Here is an 11,018-nt window from a genome sequence, read left to right as displayed (position 1 = left end):
TAATGTTTAAGTAGGTATATTATCATTATTCTATTTATTCTATTAAAGTTTGACAAAAATCTTTACCATATTATATCCATATGAACAAATTCGATAAGAATTTTGAATAATTTTAGTTATTAATACCTTAATAATTCAAGAAAAAAAATTCTCAGAAGTAGTTTTATTGTTATAATACAACTTCAAATTGTCGAGTACAGCGATTCATATCAATATAGTTGTCAACCACTTTACCCCATAGGTCCATCTAAAATCTTTTTGTTTCACCCTATACGAATTGAAATAATGAGTGAACTCATACGTGCCTATCCGATGACAGTATTAGCAGAGTTCTATAGTGTAGTATCGACTCCATCACACTTGCTGGCAGGACACCTCTGGTGCTTTTTGAACGCTCAAATGAATAAATATTATAATACTAATATGGACTATATAAAAAATTAGATTTCATTGGTTAACATAAATTTTGTGTTGAAAACAGAAATTGAATTTTTCGTTTAAATGTTGTTTGTACGTTGAAAAGGACTTGTTGGTATACCGAACTTTAGGTATAACATTGTAAATCTGTGATTGATATTATAAAAGCTTTTGCAAAATGCAAATAGCATAGTCGACTATATATTTTTGCTGGGATAAAATTAAAATTATATGTCGTAGGAAAATATTTTAAAAATATACTTTTATTTATTCAAACAGTTTAAATGCATCAACTATACTGAAAATGAATATCAAGTTATAAAGACTAAAGAGTTATTTTTTTATTTTTTTTTTAATAACAAATCATGATGGACGATGGCTTGGACTCACGTATAACCGTAATTAATTCTTAAAATATTGATAACAATACCTATAATACCTACTCGTAGGTACATTAAAATAATATAATGTGTATATTTTTAGTATGATCAGAGTCTAAATTTTTTGTAGGAATTTTTTTAGTTTATCTCATTATATTTTTGAGATTATACGACTTTATCTTTTTAAGGAATGTCGCTTCTTTTTTATTTCTTCAAAATTCAATAGTTTACTTGAAAGTTGAAAGATATGTTTTAATATTAGACTATACTACTATAAATACACATATAATTTTCGATATAGTTTTAAATATTATGACAATAAAACAATAGTAAAACTTTTTACCTTTAACATTTGAATGCAATTTACATTTTGTTATTATTTATTGATAAACACGAGTGTCTTGTAAACTTTTTCTCTTATATCATTTATGTCTCGAAGAAATAAAAACAGTTGTTAAACTTTATACATATCTTTTTATAGCGATAATACGATTGTTTACTGGTTATTTGTTAACTTAAATAAAACCTTCCAACACTTTAATAAAATAAATAACTAGACTGGGAATAAATCATTTATGTATAGGTATTTATTTATGAATCATGTGCTACAGTAATAATGGAGATTGTTTTTACGATTTTAATCGAATTAGAACAGAGAGAAATATTTGTATTTAATATTAATATTATAATTCGTACGGTTGTACGGATCGTCTAATTATAAAAATATATTTGTGCCACCGTTAAATAAATACCGATAAATATACTAATTAAAAAGTTTATATTTTACATTTTTAACAATGGCCGATATTATTATAAACAATGTATCGAGATTATAATATAATATATATACGGAAAAATAATAATATATTAGGATGATAACCTAGGTGGTTATGTATAACAAACATAATAATTTACATACATTAAAATGTAAGTATGATGGCCACCGTATATTATATAATATCATTTTAATGCAGGTATAGTATTATCGCCACAGCAATACAGGCAGCTTTAACTACGTCATCGAAGTTGTCCGATGTTTGCTCGCCACCGCGATTATTATATCCGCACGCGTGTACTTGCTGCTGCAGTATGCATAGGGTCTCGCGCGGTCACGTCTAACGTGAACGCAATTTTAAATGCACTTTGCGCATGAAATATTTGCGACTTAAAAATTTCAAAAATACAGAAACTGCAGGTATAGGTGCCTGCTATACTCATATATGTTATGAACGAACGACGAAAAGCAGCGATTTTCCGCGCCGCGAGATTTATAGATTCGAAATATAGACGACACGCGATAATAATATAAATCAAAACGCGAGGTCCGAGATTTTCGATAAATGCTGCAAAAACAATAAACATTCGATTTTACTGTTATTTTCTTTCCGTTTCGAGTTTGTCGCCCTAAACGGAAAAATTATACCAGCCGCCTCCGATATCGCGTTAAAGAAAAATATGATAATAATATATCGATTGATATAATACGCACCCAATATTATCGATCCCTGCAGTGGGACAAACGAGACGAGACGACTGCTTCTATACGTCACTCGTTTGTATAGGTATATACGTGTGGGTTTTGCGGGGGCGACAGATGCACAACCATAATATTATAAATAATACAATATAATATTACACGACGGAAATAATATTATATCGAATCATCCGCCGCGCTCGTTACCGCGGGCATCCGCGGCGGCGGCGGCATTCCGGGCCGGGCGGCAGCCGAGGTTTCGTGCGCAGCTACGCGCGACGGAACGCGATTAGTTGATTACTGGGCGTTCCTCCGGCCGACTTGCGCTCCCCAGATCCGTTTACGGTTTTTTTTCCTTCCCTTCTTTTTGTTCTTTTTTTATTCACTTTTATCGTACTTTGTGCGCGCCTTATTAAACACAACAGACGTCGCCCGCCGCCCGACGACAAATTATAACGTGCGCGCATTATATACCATTATATTAAACACGCATATTATTGTATTATACGAATACTATAATACTATAATATAGTGATCGATTCGACGTGAGACTACTACACTCTGTATTTCCAAAAGTCTTTGAAAATATTTATTTTTAAAACAATATATTGAGTCCGCCGTTACTATAAACACGCTGCACGACGTTTTAGGAAAACGATTATATTTTTTACTATTAATTACTAAGTTGTATGCTCTTTTGAATGACATGGCCACGTCTATTTTTGATTTCGTATTTTGAGCTTGAATATTATTCGGAGTGTTTCGATCTATAAAAATCAAATTTTAGACTATAGTAGGTACAGTGTTATCACAGTATTTAAAGTTTTGTTGAGCGTGTTGGGTATCCCTGTATCACTCCATTCTGCTAATTAAAACTTTAAAAGTATACTCGCGAGATCTTTGTTCAAAATTCGAAATATTTCCTTTGGAATAAGAAATTATAATATTGGATTATAAAAAAATGATTAAAAATGATTAGGCACAATGAAAAATGATAAATATGTATTTATTTAGAAAACTATTGTTTTAAAAACTGTGTAAAAAAATATTTCCAAAAATGTTAATAGTTTTTGAAATAATGAATCAATCGTTAAAAGTTCACCTAGTATAGTACGCATATAGTATAATATTTCGTATCAACGTCGTCTACATGAATTTACGATAGTTCGATAGTATCAAAAGCCTATCTTTAAAACATTGTTAGTTGATCACATAAAAATCGATCGACAATGAATTACTGCCGAATCTCCTCAGACTGTTATATAGAACCTCTTCAGGAACAATATCTTGTTCGTCATAATTAAGGCTGGGATTTTGATGCAATGTCAATTTTCCCCTGATTTTTCAGCATGTAGATTGTAGGTTCATAAGTAGAAAATTTGTTCCAGGCCATACTGATTATTTTTATGTAGTTTTTATTTTGTATTTTTTGACAAATTAAACTTTAAATTAATTTTTAGGGTATTTTTTGATATTTTTAAGGTACTTTTCAAGCTTGTAGAACATTTTTCATAATTTATGTATAAGTTCTTAAATATTTGTTGAATTGATTCAAAACGTCAAAATTATTATACCTACTAAGTTATTGTTGTTGTAATAATAGTAAGCACACGTCGGCCATGTATACCTATTTTATCAGATAGTGTCAAACGTGTAATATAAATAGAACATAATATATTCATTAATTACTGTTCTCATATTGCTATGTTTTATTATTATTATGTTAAATAAATAAAGCCGTAGTAAGATTTTTATGAATTATAATATAATTTTTAAAATACAATAAATAATTTTTAACGCATTTTTATAGTGCATTTTTCTAAAACCATTTTTTCATATAGTACCATAATTTTTTAGCGTATTAAAATCGTAATCCTAGTCATAACCCACTTGCAAATAAGTCGTCTAGACCAGTGGTGCGCAATCTTTTTTGGTCCACGACCCCCAAAATTATTTATTTTGATAATACGACCCCCGCCCCTACCTACCAACATTATGTAAAAGTATAATATATATTTACTCAATACTATTAATGTATACATTTAATACAAACATATTATTCATATAAATTAAATCGTTAATTTTAATATTTCTAAATTAAAATATATGTATAAAATAATATACATACTATATAATATATAACTTTTCCATTTGGTGTAAAATTTTTGGCGACCCTCCCAAAAAATTTCACGACCCCCTTAGGGGTCGCGACCCCCACGTTGCGCACCACTGGTCTAGACCAGCGTTTATCAACCTGGGGGTCTGTATTTAATATTTTAATATAATAGACTTTATTTCTATAGGTATATTATAAATTTATAAATTATAATAGTTAAAACGTTTTTCGTATAAATCACTATTTATTTTGTATATCATTCTCTTCGATGCAAAGTTAATCAAAAGTGTACAGTAAAATTAAGTGACAACTTTAATTATAGCTACAAAGTTCAAAATAAATAGATAAAATACATAAATGTAATATTTGCTATTACTATTTAGTTTTCCAATGATAGTTATTCAACAATAAACTTTACAATTTAAAAAATTTTTGAGTTATACAATAACTTAATAAAACATATTATACAATATATACAAATATTTATGTTAAATATGCCTACAATATTTATAACAAAAATGATTTGATGTTTAAAATCTTAAAAAATTGCATATAAAATATATCAAAACAATACTTATGGTTCGAATTAGATTTGTTTATCTACCATAATGTATGTAGTATACATTTATGACTTACTTAATTTATAGTTGCAAATATCCAAAAATAAATTAACTGTTGATATCTTTTATTCTTATCATATATTCATATGTTCATATAACCATATATTACATATATAATCCATAACCTGTAACATAATATATATAATTAAATTAATTAAAATTTATAATCATTTATAATAATTATCGTATATAATAACATCGTTAATATAGAACTTTGACAGAAATAGATTATTTTTATGCGTAATTAAGTAGTTATAAAATTGATAATTGATCAGTTATAATTCTGAGATACTTAACACTGAAAAAATTAATTTTAACGTAAAAATATATAACACAAACATATTTCTATGTCTAAAAAGCTTAACTTTATTTATTATTGTGACATAAATATTAAATATGTATTAAATATCTATGAATTACGACTGAAGATTTTTGTACTTAAAATTAATACAATTTTAGAATTTAATTTCAATTAAGAAGTTCCAATTTCATTTTAAATTTTAAGCAAAAAAAATAATTGCATGGTTTTTGAGTAGGTTTCTAATATTGAACAAATAAATTAGCAATAAAATACGTTAATATATAATCTAAAAAAAAATAAGTAAAACTAGGTACCTATATCGTTTTATCAGTGTACACGTTTAACCTCTGCACTGGGTTTTTCTTAACTATAAACGATTATAGTAAAATATTTGTTATACATACAACACAAACTAACCTAGGTTAAGCTAACCTACCTATAAGATATTCATATATAAAAATATTTAAAAACATCATGTTGATAAGCAAGAATTAACTACTCATACTCATTGAGAAATCATAAAAACTAAATGAAACAATAAATATCTATTGGTACTCCTATTTTTTATTTAATAATTAATCCAACGTTTTCAACAACTCGTATTGTATAAAACCATGCCTTTACATAACGTTACATACATTAAGTCTAATAAATAAAAATAGAGCTACAAATAAGTTTAAAATGTACACTATAGAATATAGATGAATAATAATTCTACGTGCATATCAATGAAAAATAGATAAATACTACCAAGTTCAGTATAATACAATTTAAAGACTTAATTCCATCTTACTCATGGTTGTTTGCCATAAGCATATCATTTACTGTATCGGTATAGGTATTTAATATTTTATGTATAACGTTGGTCGGTACTCGGTGGGTATAGTCGTGTGAAAAGCATGCCAGTGATACATATTATGTATATTTGGATTAAAATCACTTTATAAGCATTTAATTTTTTTTAATAAAGAACAGTAATTTATTATAATTACATATTTTTCTTATAAAACTATCAATTAAAACAAATCGAATCAATTTTAATAATATTCATTATAAGTTCAGTTAAAAAAAAAACTGATAATTAATAAAATTAACTGATTTTTTCTCTAACGATTATAGTTCAATCTTCAATCACATTAATTTAAAATCATTAATTGTAAATATTTTTAATTTTTTACCTTTGTGAATATAATTATTCTTTATGTACAATGAGATGTTAAAATATTTCAATTAGTTTTAAGTTGCTATTAGTATTTATATCACAAACGACACAAACCTATTCACACCATTTTCGGTTGACACCGGACTCGAGACAATAAAATATTAATACCTATATAGTCATAATAATGTATAAAAATGTACATATTATAAGACATATATACATTGACCTTGAGAGATGAATATTTTTTATCGTCTTATATTAAAATACAATTTCTTTTTAATCGTCTAAAATTTATATAAAAAATTAATAATACATTTTTAGTATATTTAAGTGACTCAGATTATTATAAGTAGATTTCAATGTATATATAATATATATAGTAATAAAGTACTACATATAGTATAGTATAGTATAATAATATAATGTTTGCAATATTTTATGAGCGCCAATAAATTGCAACGCGAGTTCCAAACTTGTTTAGAGTTCTTATACTCACGGAGACTATTATTAAAACAAAATAAACTGAAAAGAAAACGCTGTGGAATATTTTTGTTTGAAAGATCGGGTGAATTATGGGTACGCGTGTAATGATGCGAGACTTATGACCGGCGTATAATGTCGCGCGTTTGTATACCCAAACGGGAACGAATAATAATAATAGATACTATTGAACTATAATATATGCGTGTGTCGGCCATAACTAATCCCTTACAATGTCCTTTTAGACAAAACACTGTCAATAAAGTGGTCAGCCGATGTTTTAACCGCACGTACTATACAATTGAATTTGTGTGGCCGATAAAAAACATGTATACGTATATAACGAAAAATAAAACAAATACGTATTAGGGTTTTTTATAATATTATTTTTGTTTAGAACGGTGAAATGATTTCTGGACCATCTCGATTTTTGTTTTTTTTTTTGGAGTCGAATCAAACACACGAAACAAAAGAACTGTTTGCCGTCGTCGTGTTTGAGTTTATATAATAAATCCCTAAAATATTCACGGATCATAGTCAAAACACTGACCATTTAATATGATTTAGTGGAAATGTTTGTGTACAACTGGTGCGTTTATAAGACGACTAAAAACGATAAAATCTGTGATATTGTAAAATAATTATATTTTATGTTGAGGCACAACTCGCACACACAACAATAATGTATATAATATACATTTATACATATGCATGTGACGAATTAATAAATTCGTATTGCGCGTTACAAAAAGTTAATATAGTGGTCACTCGATTTTTTTTATTTATTAATTTTTTTTTTTTTTTTTTTGAAATATTATGAGTCATAATTCATTTCTAATATAGTGTTGCACGTTAAAATCACTATATACTCCACGACAATTGATATTATACATATACGAAATAATAATAATATTATGTATGCGTGTCTGCACATATAATACTACGAGTTCGCCGTATTGATTCATTTGTTTAGTCTGTTTATTCTACTTCGAAAACCAAGTTGGGTGTATGTACACCATACTTATGAACATTACCCGATCGATGTGTTTTAATATACGAAATTACATAATTTATTTCATTCCTCACGCTACAAATTTCAATAATAATAACGATGTTATAGACTTCGTTGAGTTGGAATATACTAATATTATTACTTATATTTGAGTTGTATACCTAATGTGTACCAATAGTTTAATCTCATGTTCAAGTTCAACATAAGTAATATAGTTGAATATATTAATTAAGGTTAGGAAACATGGATTCTATATTATGTTATTTATAGTAAATTATAAATTGGATAAGACAAAATAAATAGTATACGTTTATAGTGTATTAGGTTTGTCACGCACCATTTGTTTTGATTACTATTAAAGTAATAACGCATTTTTTAACGTTTTTTATATATTTATAATTGTATAGGTTGATTGAAGAACGTGCTTAATTTTATTCTTCTTCTCTAATTTTAGGTACTCTACTCAAACTTTTTGTAGAACACAATTTCTTTAATTTCAAGAACTGGAATAGATAAAATTAGAAACTATGTAGTTAAAGATTCTAAAATCATTTTCAGTATTCACTGCGCAGTCGATATGTAAATATTTTCAAAGATCTTGATTTTGTTAAAAATCATAATCTTTAAGACACAATGGTTTTCACTGACTTTTAGTACAATCAATAATTATAAAAATGTCAATAATTCTTCAGACATCAGTAAAGTTTACATATCCAAAATTTACAATCTCTAAAATAATAACTTCAAAATTAAAATATTCCGGAATCCCGGCTACACTATATTGAATCTAACAGGTCAAAAATTCAGTTCAATACATACAGTTATCTTTATATTAAATCGTCGTTCTCAGAGACATATTCATATGTGTACTAAGTTCAATAAAAAATAATTTTATATAATTAAATTGCACCATAAATGGTTGTTTCATTAAACTTCATGAAATCAAACAAAATAATAATTATATTAGTCATTTTTCTTTAAGTTATCTAGAAAGTTTGAAGTAGGTAGGTAATTATCAAAAGACTCAGAATTGGCTACACAAAAAATATCACACGGCTTTCTAATGGTAAAATAGAACACCCCAATATACACTTCCCACATGTGATTCACATCAATATAAAACATATTTCCACCGAATATCAAACTTATATAAGATATACTGGGGAAAAAGAAAATTCTAAACTTTTGGAATCACTAGCCGAATTGCTCAATCAAGACCCCGACTATATCTCCGCCATCATCAACTTCAACTAAGCCACTAATCTACTCACTAAATTAGAAAACCCTCTCAAACTTAGTTTAATCTTTTTTTAAATTTTATATTTATTTATACTAATAAAGATTATAATGTGTCTGCAATTTATCTCAATAACCACTGTGGCCACTGCCTACGGGTTATTTTAAATTTAAAAAATAGGCGAATATTTTAACCTGAGCCATAGCTAAAGATATTATATTACGATTTTTAATTTGATAGTTTTGAACAGAAAAATAAAAGCTTTTACATATTATTCTTAAATAACAATAATAAAGTATTAGTTTGCTCACCTTCTTTAAGAAAAACTTGTGTTGAAAATTAATAATTTATGTCAGAAATTAGCATAATATATTTGTATGATATACAAATACGATTTTTATTATTCCCCAACTTAAAAGTAGGAAGGTCTTATCTATCTGATATGTATAATGTATATTAAGAATAATGTGTATTCAAATTTTAAACAATTCAATTAATGTTTAATTTTGGCTTTACACTGACATTAAATTTGTTAGAAATAAGTTAGAATAAATCAACTGATATGGTTTGATAAGCAAACCATTTTTTTTACTGAGTTATCGGTATTAAAAGATAATTTATAGACTCAAAATATAAATAATAATAGTATTAACTATTTACTATAAACGATAAAGTGATTGCCCGTTGTACGTTTTAACTTGGAATATATATTGTATTACTCCACAACAACATGGATATCACTTAAAAAACCTTTTTTTTTACATAATATATACTGTATACAGTCAAAAATAGTATAACAAATAATATATCATACGATTAAAAAAAAAAAAATCTCAATGATATAAACTTTTTAAAATATTATATTAAGAAGCGATAGCTGTAGTAATGATAGTTTAATTTATGATAGAAATTATTTAGATTAGCTATTTCAAAAGATTATAGTACAAATAACATTAAAGTACCTAACATTTATAATATGCATATTGCATATATTATGAACAGATATAATATGTGTTTAAAACACGTTATCATTGGATGAATTTAAAAATTTGTTTTGATCAAATTATACCTTAAATAATATAAAAAAGTTCCTTTGAAGTTCTTATCTTGAAATATCCATTTATCTACAATCACATTAACTGTATTACTTTAATAATAATTTTCTACCGAAGTAAAAGATCACTGAATCACTATTTGATAAGCATTTTATATTATATTTCCGAGAACGAGTGGGAACATAATAATATGCACATTATCATATTCATACTGCAGCCAACGTATAAACTAAGTTCCCATAATAACAACCAATAGGTACCACAATGACACAATGAACTGCAATAATCTCTTTCTAAACGAATGAATGGTAAAAAAAATAAAAAAATCTTCTAAATTGTCATAAATGATAATGCATTAAATGGAATAATATTCCAATGTCAAAATAGTATTAAATTATATTAGAAACCTATTTTTATGTATTCGCGTTTATATATTATAATTGTACTCACCACGAGGTAAAAATTCGATCTGTTCGATTTTTAAATATATATGACATAGGTGTATTTAACTTGGGTGGGTAGCACCCACTGGGTAACAGGTATAAGATATAGAGGTTTGTATTTCATGGAAATAATCAGTAAACGATAAAATACGTATAAGTGAGAAACTTATTTTCGTCGAAAAATATTATTTTTATTTCTGCCCACTCATTTGCATTCTTTAGAAAATCCTTTAGATGATTTACCAAGTATGCTAAACCTTATTATTTTCCTCTAATAATAAATCAAGTTCTGGTTTTTGGAATTTTTAAATGACAATATTT

At 26.7% G+C, this 11,018-nt stretch overlaps 1 protein-coding gene across 1 annotated transcript in view; it reads right to left on the bottom strand.

Annotated features, from left to right (window-relative positions):
- Positions 1-5,014: 5,014 nt before the first annotated feature.
- Positions 5,015-11,018, bottom strand: part of LOC126552009 (transcription factor MafB) — a 51,613-nt gene continuing 45,609 nt past the window's right edge. Inside the window, exon 4 of the transcript XR_007605865.1 lies at positions 5,015-5,132. The gene's annotated coding sequence lies outside the window, so the exon portion shown is untranslated. The remainder of the gene's footprint in view (positions 5,133-11,018) is intronic.

Source organism: Aphis gossypii, chromosome X (genome assembly GCF_020184175.1).
Source record: "Aphis gossypii isolate Hap1 chromosome X, ASM2018417v2, whole genome shotgun sequence".
Classification (NCBI taxonomy): domain Eukaryota; kingdom Metazoa; phylum Arthropoda; class Insecta; order Hemiptera; family Aphididae; genus Aphis; species Aphis gossypii.
Note: the sequence above shows the minus strand (reverse complement) of the source record. Positions and strands in the feature narration are given on the sequence as shown.